We start from the raw sequence: 9,958 nt of genomic DNA, 5'->3' as shown, positions 1-9,958 counted from the left end.
GGTTGAGTGAATGGGAGTGAGGGTGACTGAGGGTGTGATTGGCATATGTGAGTCTCGATCATGTGTTAATGTTGATTATAATGTAATTTTTTTTTTTTTAGTATGTGTATACGTTTGTAAAAGTATTTAGTGTATGTACTTAAAATGTGTTTTATTTCTGTTCTAGTAAAGGGTATTACGCAATGTATTCCCTTTACGTTTGTTACGTAAGTGATGTTAGCGTTCTATTTTTTAGTTGATGGTGATGTTATGTTGAGCGTTACGTAATTTTTAGCCAATCGCAGCTCTACGTTGTGTGACGTAGCGTTGCATTTGACGTGCGTCAACGGGGCGTTTTCTACATTGGTGTGAATGTTCGTGCGGTAAAGGTGTGTTATTCCTCCGTGGTTGTTGCTGCGTCGTCTGACTGGTAAGATGTACATTTATTAACAATGAGTACATGAATTTGAATGTATTAATACTTGTGTGTATATACGTATTATTAATAATGTTTTATTAGGATGTATGAGTGTTTTATTTGTATTGCGCCTTGTGTATTATCGAGTTTTGAGTTACAATATCCTTTAGTCTTGTTCTAAAAGATATATGTTTGAAAAATGGGTTTCTTTCGAAATGTTACATAAAGCAATGTTTATTTTTGTATGTGTTATGTCTTTGACATTGCGTCCGTTGTTATTTCGCGGTCACTTTCCTTGTGTTTTTAATTTTTCTTGATCTTTATGCGAATGTTGGCTCGTGTTTAAGTTGATTGTTCGGGATGCATTGAGTAATCTTTGCTAGTGTCTTCCTGGTATGTAGTTTCAGTAGTTTCGTTTCGCCTGAGGTGGCACTGTGATGTGTATTTTTCCTCTGACTTAGCTTTTTCTTGTGTCATTTGTACCCGTATGTGACTTGTTTCGCCGCTATTCATTTATTTTGTTTGTTGCTTGTTGTAGTTAAAAGTATTATGTATGCACTGTGTATGTTCTCTTTTTTGTGTTTTTTTTTTAATATTTTCTACATTTCAGGGAATGAGCTGCTACGATCGACAGGTAATGACAATTGTATTTTCATATTATGAAAGAGTGCCTTTGTGAGTTCTTATACTTTTGTTTATGCATTTCCTTTTATTGATGTTAATGTAATTATTGTTTTCGGTCTTGCTTTGCTCGCACGTATTTTCTGTCTGGCTCCTCTCATTAGAGTGTGTTTAGTATTTTATCAATGGCTGCTATTTAGTTTTATTCTTTGGCATGGATTGAGTTTCGTTTTGCCGTACGTGTTTTTCGGTCGCACTTGCCTTGTGTGTAGTAATTTTCTCTTGCACGGCATCCCTTATGTCCATTTCGGCAGCAATAGCACATTATTAACATTCGGCACCCCCACACTACAATTGAGCAACATGAGATCATCACTCTAGAGCCGTATTTAGAACTCCCCCAGTCTCATTTAGACATAGAACTGCAGTACTGTACAGCACCAAAGCATGCTTGTATAGCTGTAATTGTGTGTGCAACGTACAAAAAGTTGTTCTAAAGCGTGCACTTCGGGCTGGTGGTGTGTGTGACTGTTGAAAGCGTGGATTGATGGCTGTTTGTGTGGGTGTATGCATGGTGAAAGGATGCACTGATGACTGTTGTGTGTGTACGCCTTGTGAAAGTGTCCATTGCTAGCTATTAGTGTGTGTGCCTGTTAAAAGCGCACATGTTTGGATTGTATGTCGTTTGTCTGCTGAGTAATGCTGTAGTGGTAATGAGTGGTGCTGTGGTGGTAAGTGTTTGTGTGTGGTTGTAGTGTGATAGTGTGTTGATGGTGAGTGAGGGTGAGGTGTTGAGGGTGAGGGGATGATGGTGTGAGGGTGAGGGTGAGTGATTGTTGGCGAGCGTGAGGCTATGAGGCTTATTGAGAATGTGAGTGGGTGTGCGAGGATGTGTGAGAGTGTGTGAGTGTGGATGTGTGTGAGGGTGGGGGTGTGTGAGCGTGTGGGCATGTGAGTGTGTGGTGCTTAGTAATGCTGTAGTTGTGATGTGTTGTTCTGTGCTAGTGATGAGTGGTGCTGTGTTGGTGTTTAATAATTACCACCATAGCATAACTCAGCACCACAACAGTTGCACTTCTCCCAACAATGGCATCACTGATGTCCACGAATGCAACATGCAGCAATACCACTTTATCTTTTTGCAGCCCCACAGTACCATTGAGCAACAACACTGCATCACTCTGCACTTCCACATCCGTATTTTGCACACCAACAGTCTCATTTAGACATAGTACTGCAGTACTGATGACTGTTGTGTGTGTATGCCTGGTGAAAGTGGCCATTGATAGCTGTTGTTGTGTGTGTGACTGTTAAAAGCGTACATGTTTTTATTGTATGACCTTTGTTTGCTGCAGTGGTGATGAGTGGTGCTGTGGTGGTAATTGTTTTTTGTGTGGTTGTAGTGTGATAGTGTGTTGAGGGTGAGTGAGGGTGAGGTGTTGAGGGTGAGTGAGGGTGAGGCGTTGAGGGTGAGTGAGATTGAGGGTGAGTCAGTGTGAGGCGTTGAGGGTGGGTGGGGCTATGAGGGTGAGTGAGGTGTTGAGGGTGAGTGAGGGTGAGGTGTTGAGGGTGATTGAGGATGAGTGAGAGTGAGGGTAAGTAAGGGGTTGAGGGGGAGGTGTTGAGCGTGATTGAAGTGGTGTGGTGGTAAGTGTTTGTGTGTGGTTGTAGTGTGATAGTGTGTTGAGGGTGAGTGAGTATGAGGGTGAGTGAGGGTGAGAGTGAGTGAGAATGAGGGGGAGGTGTTGAGGGTGAGTGAGGATGAGTGAGGGTGAGGAGTTGAGGGTGAGTGAGGGTGAGGGGCTGAGGGTGAGTGAGGTGTTGAGGGTGAGGTGTTGAGTGTGATTGAGGATGAGTGAGAGTGAGGGTGAGTGATGTGTTGAGGTTGACTGAGGGTGAGGCGTTGAGGGTGAGTGAGGGTGAGGTATTGAGGCTGAGGGTGAGGAGCTGAGGGTGAGTGTGGGTGAGGCGTTGAGGGTGAGGTGTTGAGGGTGAGATAGAGTGAGGTGCTGAGGGTGAGGGTGTGAGGGTGAGTGTGGGTGAGGCGTTGAGGGTGAGTGAGGGCGAGGTGTTGAGGGTGATTGAGGATGAGTGAGAGTGAGTGTGAGTGAGGAGTTAAGGGTGAGGTGTTTAGGGTGAGTGAAGTGTTGCTGTGGTGGTAAGTGTTTGTTTGTAGTTGTAGTGTGATAGTGTGTTGACGGTGAGTGAGGGTGAATGAGGGTGATGTTTTGAGGGTGAGTGAGGGTGAGTGAGTATGACAGTGAGGTGTTGAGGGTGAGGTGTTGAGGGTGATTGATGATGAGTGAGATTGAGGGTGAGTGAGGAGTTAAGGGTGAGGTGTTGAGGGTGAGTGAAGTGTTGCTGTGATGGTAAGTATTTGTTTGTTGTTGTAGTGTGATAGTGTGTTGACGGTGAGTGAGGGTGAATGAGGGTGAGGTGTTGAGGGTGAGTGAGTATGAGGGTGAGGTGTTGATGGTGAGTTGTTGAGGGTGAGTGAGGATGAGTGTGGGTGAGGTGTTGAGGGTGAGGAGTTGAGGGTGAGTGAGGGTGAGGTACTGAGGGTGAGTGAGGTATTGAGGGTGAGGTGTTGAGAGTATTGAGGATGAGTGAGAGTGAGGGTGAGTGATGTGTTGATGATGAGTTGTTGAGGGTGAGTGAGGGTGAGGTGTTGAGGGTGAGTGAGGGTGACGTGTTGAAGCTGAGGGTGAGGGGCTGAGGGTGAGTGTTGGTGAGGCGTTGAGGGTGATGTGTTGAGGGTGATTGAGGATGGTTAAGAGTGAGGGTGAGTGAGGGGTTAAGGGTGAGGTGTTGAGTGTGAGTGAAGTGTTACTGTGTTTGTAAGTGTTTGTGTGTTGTTTTAGTGTGATAGTATGTTGAGGGTGAGTGAGGATGAGTGAGGGTGAGTGAGGGTGAGGTGTTGAGTGTGATTGAGGGTGAGGTGTTGAGGGTGAGTGAGGGTGAGGGGCTGAGTGTTATTGAGGATTTGAGACTGAGTGTGGTTGAGGTGTTGTGTGTTATTGAGGATGAGTGAGAGTGAGTGTGAGTGAGAGTTTAAGGGTGAGGTGTTGAGGGTGAGTGAAGTGGTGCAGTGGTGGTAAGTGTTTGTGTGTTGTTTTAGTGTGATAGTGTGTTGAGGGTAAGTGTGGTTGAGGGTAATTGAGGCAGATGTGTTGAGGGTGAGTGAGGATGAAGTCTTGAGTGTGAGTGAGGATGACGGTGATTGAGGGTGAGGTGGTGAGGGTGAGGGGCTGAAGGTGAGTGAGGGTGAGGCGTTGAGGGTGAGTGAGGGAGAGGTGTTGAGAGTGAGGGTGATTGGGGGTTTGAGGGTGCGGTGTTGAGGGTGAGTGAGGGTGAGTGAGGGTGAGGTGTTGATGGTGAGTGAAGGTGGGTGAGGGTGATGGTGATGTGTTGAGGATGAGTGAGGGTGAGGTGTTGAGGGAGAGTGAGGGTGAGGTGTTAAGGGTGAGTGAGTGTAATTGAGGGTGGGTGATGAGTTGAGGGTGAGTGAGTGTGAGTGAGGGTGTGATTGGCAAATGTGAGTGTTTTGCATGTGTGACTAGTTATTTTAATGTAAAGTGTGTTTGTGTTTTTGTATGTTGTTATTGTAGAATGATGCTGTTGTGGTGGTGTAGAGTGATGTTGGTGTGTTGATGAGTGATGTTAGTGTGGTGCTTCCTAATGCTGTTGTTGTGATGTGTTGATGATGAGTTGTGCTGTGTTAGTGTTCAACTATTACCACCACAGCATAACTCATCCCAACAACAGTTGCACTTCTCCCAACAACCTAATTTGTGATGTCCAGCAATGCAACACGCAGCAATACCACCTTATCATTCGGCCCCCCACAGTAACATTGAGCAACAACACAGCATAACTCTGCACCAGCACAGGCGTATTTAGCACAACAACAGTCTCATTCATACATACTACTGTAGTGCGTGCAAGCTACAAAGTATGTGTATTTTGTATATGTTTTTGTAATGTCAAATGGATTGGCTGAATGTTGTATGTGGGTGTGACTATGTTGTATAAATTGAGTGTATTAGTTATAATTTGACTTTTGTATAGAAAAAATTACCATAGTAGTTGTAAAATTTGTATTCCACACTTTTTTATTTTTGAAAAAAAAACACAAATATTTATTTTTTAACTTTGTACAAAAATAAGATATCCTGGCAACATGCAAAATTTAGTCAGAACATATTTCATCGTCTTTTTCTTTCAGAATCTTTATGATTTGGCCATTACAAAAGACAACTTCAAAAGTTTGTGGCAAAAAATGGACAAGGGCATCTCCGATGTTGTCAACTTCCTCATCTAACATAAACCATTTAATTAAGATCTCGTTTTCGATGGGCATAGATTGATATTCGTCTGTGTTTGTCACTTTTATTGTGATAATACTATTTTGCTCTGTAGAGCTTTCAACACCATAAATTTGAATGTCCATCTTTTCCTCTGGTGGGGCTGTTACCTGTTGAGAGAAAACAAAAGCAACAATTAGTTTTTAAATTTGTATACTTTATGTTTTGTGTAAGGCCTATAGTGGGTGAAAGGGACAGAGTGGTTGAAAGGGCCACATTGGGTGAAATGGACTGAGTAGGTGAAAGGGTCCCAGTTGTTGATAGGGTTTGAGTGGGTGATAGGTCGAGAGTGGGTGATAGGTCGAGAGTGGGTGATAAGTCTAGAGTGGGTGATAAGTCTAGAGTGGGTGCTAAGTCTAGAGTGGGTGATAGGCCTAGAGTGTGTGAAAGGGCCAGAGTTGTTGAAAGGTCCCGAGTGGGTGAAATGTCCCGAGTGGGTGAAAGCTCCCGAGTGGGTGAAAGGTCCCAAGTGGGTGAAATGTCCCGAGTGGGTAAAAGGTCCAGAGTGGGTGCAAGGGGCAGAGTGGGTGAAAGGGGCAGAGTGGGTGAAAGGGCAAGACTGGGTGAAAGTCCAAGAGTGGCTGAAAAGAGATAATTGCAAAAGCTTTTGTTTGTTGTGCTTACCTCCATTTTGCTATGGCGCGTTGTATTCAATATTTTTTGGCAATTGAATTCATGTACAGTGACGTGCGTCAGGGTAACATATTTGCCAAGATGTATTTTAAATAGTGACGCTTCTCTCCGCAGTGTCACTTTTATATCATCAGTTGCATCTTTTATTGTAATAGATTTGAGTGGGGTATCTTGCCCATTGATAAACACAGTCTTTGCGTCCTCTTCCTACACAAAAAGAAAGCATTCTATTAAATAGTGACTGTAAAAACACATATTACTAGTGCATTGTATGAAAGGCAATATAAAGTATCATATTTAACGACCCAAATGAACATCCTTTCTAAAAGATTGAATTGTTTATTGCAAAAAATGGCTTTGTAGAGAGTACTTGTGTTTGTACTATACACCAAAGCACTGCCATCTTATAGTTTTCAAAAGTCATACTTGCTACTATGTGTGAAGAGTGTATAATTCTAATTTTTTTGAGTTAGTTATTGAAGTTACTAAAGGTGTAATGTGTGTGTAAGTCAACTATGCATTTTTTAAGTAGACATGATGACATGAGTGAGGGTGAGGGTGAGTTATTGAGTGTGAGGTGTTGATTGTGAGTGAGTGAGGGTGAGGAGTTGATGGGGAGTGAGGGTGAGTGAGGATGAGGTGTTACGTGAGGGTGAGGGTGAATGTAAGTGTGGGTGAGTGAGGGTGAGGGTGAGAGGGTGAGGGTGAGAGATTGAAGGTGAGTGAGGGTGAGAAGTTGAGGGTGAGTAAGGATGAGGGTGAGTGTGAGTGAGGCTGAGTGAGGGTCATTTAGGGTGAGGAGTTGAGGGTGAGAGTGAGTGAGTGTTGAGGGTGAGAGATTGAGGGTGATTGATGTTGAGAAGTTGAGGGTGAGTAAGGATGAGGGTGAGTGTGGGTGAGTGAGGGTGAGTGATTGAGTGAGGGTGAGGTGTTGAGGGTGAGGGTGAGGGTGAGGCTGAGGTGTTGAGTGAGAGTGAGGTTGACTGAGGAGTTGAGGGAGAAGTGTTACGTTTTTGAGGGGGAGGTGTTGATGTCTAGTGAGGGTGAGTGAGGGTGAGGAGTTTAGTGTGATTGAGGGTGAGTGAGATTGAGGGTGAGTGAGGCGTTGAGGCTGAAGTGTTGAGGGTGAGGTGTTGAGGGTGAGTGAGGGTGAGGTGCTGAGGGTGAGTGAGGTTGAGTGAATGGGAGTGAGGGTGACTGAGGGTGTGATTGGCATATGTGAGTCTCGATCATGTGTTAATGTTGATTATAATGTAATTTTTTTTTTTTTAGTATGTGTATACGTTTGTAAAAGTATTTAGTGTATGTACTTAAAATGTGTTTTATTTCTGTTCTAGTAAAGGGTATTACGCAATGTATTCCCTTTACGTTTGTTACGTAAGTGATGTTAGCGTTCTATTTTTTAGTTGATGGTGATGTTATGTTGAGCGTTACGTAATTTTTAGCCAATCGCAGCTCTACGTTGTGTGACGTAGCGTTGCATTTGACGTGCGTCAACGGGGCGTTTTCTACATTGGTGTGAATGTTCGTGCGGTAAAGGTGTGTTATTCCTCCGTGGTTGTTGCTGCGTCGTCTGACTGGTAAGATGTACATTTATTAACAATGAGTACATGAATTTGAATGTATTAATACTTGTGTGTATATACGTATTATTAATAATGTTTTATTAGGATGTATGAGTGTTTTATTTGTATTGCGCCTTGTGTATTATCGAGTTTTGAGTTACAATATCCTTTAGTCTTGTTCTAAAAGATATATGTTTGAAAAATGGGTTTCTTTCGAAATGTTACATAAAGCAATGTTTATTTTTGTATGTGTTATGTCTTTGACATTGCGTCCGTTGTTATTTCGCGGTCACTTTCCTTGTGTTTTTAATTTTTCTTGATCTTTATGCGAATGTTGGCTCGTGTTTAAGTTGATTGTTCGGGATGCATTGAGTAATCTTTGCTAGTGTCTTCCTGGTATGTAGTTTCAGTAGTTTCGTTTCGCCTGAGGTGGCACTGTGATGTGTATTTTTCCTCTGACTTAGCTTTTTCTTGTGTCATTTGTACCCGTATGTGACTTGTTTCGCCGCTATTCATTTATTTTGTTTGTTGCTTGTTGTAGTTAAAAGTATTATGTATGCACTGTGTATGTTCTCTTTTTTGTGTTTTTTTTTTTATATTTTCTACATTTCAGGGAATGAGCTGCTACGATCGACAGGTAATGACAATTGTATTTTCATATTATGAAAGAGTGCCTTTGTGAGTTCTTATACTTTTGTTTATGCATTTCCTTTTATTGATGTTAATGTAATTATTGTTTTCGGTCTTGCTTTGCTCGCACGTATTTTCTGTCTGGCTCCTCTCATTAGAGTGTGTTTAGTATTTTATCAATGGCTGCTATTTAGTTTTATTCTTTGGCATGGATTGAGTTTCGTTTTGCCGTACGTGTTTTTCGGTCGCACTTGCCTTGTGTGTAGTAATTTTCTCTTGCACGGCATCCCTTATGTCCATTTCGGCAGCAATAGCACATTATTAACATTCGGCACCCCCACACTACAATTGAGCAACATGAGATCATCACTCTAGAGCCGTATTTAGAACTCCCCCAGTCTCATTTAGACATAGAACTGCAGTACTGTACAGCACCAAAGCATGCTTGTATAGCTGTAATTGTGTGTGCAACGTACAAAAAGTTGTTCTAAAGCGTGCACTTCGGGCTGGTGGTGTGTGTGACTGTTGAAAGCGTGGATTGATGGCTGTTTGTGTGGGTGTATGCATGGTGAAAGGATGCACTGATGACTGTTGTGTGTGTACGCCTTGTGAAAGTGTCCATTGCTAGCTATTAGTGTGTGTGCCTGTTAAAAGCGCACATGTTTGGATTGTATGCCGTTTGTCTGCTGAGTAATGCTGTAGTGGTAATGAGTGGTGCTGTGGTGGTAAGTGTTTGTGTGTGGTTGTAGTGTGATAGTGTGTTGATGGTGAGTGAGGGTGAGGTGTTGAGGGTGAGGGGATGATGGTGTGAGGGTGAGGGTGAGTGATTGTTGGCGAGCGTGAGGCTATGAGGCTTATTGAGAATGTGAGTGGGTGTGCGAGGATGTGTGAGAGTGTGTGAGTGTGGATGTGTGTGAGGGTGGGGGTGTGTGAGCGTGTGGGCATGTGAGTGTGTGGTGCTTAGTAATGCTGTAGTTGTGATGTGTTGTTCTGTGCTAGTGATGAGTGGTGCTGTGTTGGTGTTTAATAATTACCACCATAGCATAACTCAGCACCACAACAGTTGCACTTCTCCCAACAATGGCATCACTGATGTCCACGAATGCAACATGCAGCAATACCACTTTATCTTTTTGCAGCCCCACAGTACCATTGAGCAACAACACTGCATCACTCTGCACTTCCACATCCGTATTTTGCACACCAACAGTCTCATTTAGACATAGTACTGCAGTACTGATGACTGTTGTGTGTGTATGCCTGGTGAAAGTGGCCATTGATAGCTGTTGTTGTGTGTGTGACTGTTAAAAGCGTACATGTTTTTATTGTATGACCTTTGTTTGCTGCAGTGGTGATGAGTGGTGCTGTGGTGGTAATTGTTTTTTGTGTGGTTGTAGTGTGATAGTGTGTTGAGGGTGAGTGAGGGTGAGGTGTTGAGGGTGAGTGAGGGTGAGGCGTTGAGGGTGAGTGAGATTGAGGGTGAGTCAGTGTGAGGCGTTGAGGGTGGGTGGGGCTATGAGGGTGAGTGAGGTGTTGAGGGTGAGTGAGGGTGAGGTGTTGAGGGTGATTGAGGATGAGTGAGAGTGAGGGTAAGTAAGGGGTTGAGGGGGAGGTGTTGAGCGTGATTGAAGTGGTGTGGTGGTAAGTGTTTGTGTGTGGTTGTAGTGTGATAGTGTGTTGAGGGTGAGTGAGTATGAGGGTGAGTGAGGGTGAGAGTGAGTGAGAATGAGGGGGAGGTGTTGAGGGTG

This window comes from Lissotriton vulgaris, unplaced genomic scaffold, assembly GCF_964263255.1.
Source record: "Lissotriton vulgaris unplaced genomic scaffold, aLisVul1.2 SCAFFOLD_11932, whole genome shotgun sequence".
Classification (NCBI taxonomy): Eukaryota; Metazoa; Chordata; class Amphibia; order Caudata; family Salamandridae; genus Lissotriton; species Lissotriton vulgaris.
The sequence above is the reverse complement of the archived record's forward strand: the minus strand, read 5'-3'. Positions refer to the sequence as shown.